Source organism: Triticum dicoccoides, chromosome 6A, assembly GCF_002162155.2.
Source record: "Triticum dicoccoides isolate Atlit2015 ecotype Zavitan chromosome 6A, WEW_v2.0, whole genome shotgun sequence".
Taxonomy (NCBI): Eukaryota; Viridiplantae; Streptophyta; class Magnoliopsida; order Poales; family Poaceae; genus Triticum; species Triticum dicoccoides.
The window spans coordinates 26,909,351-26,909,640 of NC_041390.1; positions in this window are offsets into that span (position 1 = coordinate 26,909,351).

Genomic DNA, 290 nt, shown 5'->3' on the forward strand with positions numbered 1-290 from the left:
TCGTCACCGTGCGCCACCACCACCGCCCGAAGACCTCGCCGTCATCGGACCTTGCGTCGCCTCCTCGTATCCCTCCCGACTCGCGTCCTCAAGCCAGGCCGACCCCCTTCTCGGCAACGCTGTGAGCCGCCCCCCGTTTCCATCCTCTTTCCACCACGTTCACCACGACGCCCGCCGTGCCCCTTGTCGCACGCACGCCCACCACCGCGCCAGCCCCCGCTCCGCGCACGACCCTAGCCGAGCCCGCGCCGTGATCCCCTTGTCCGCCCCGCCTTCGTCCCGCGCTCGCC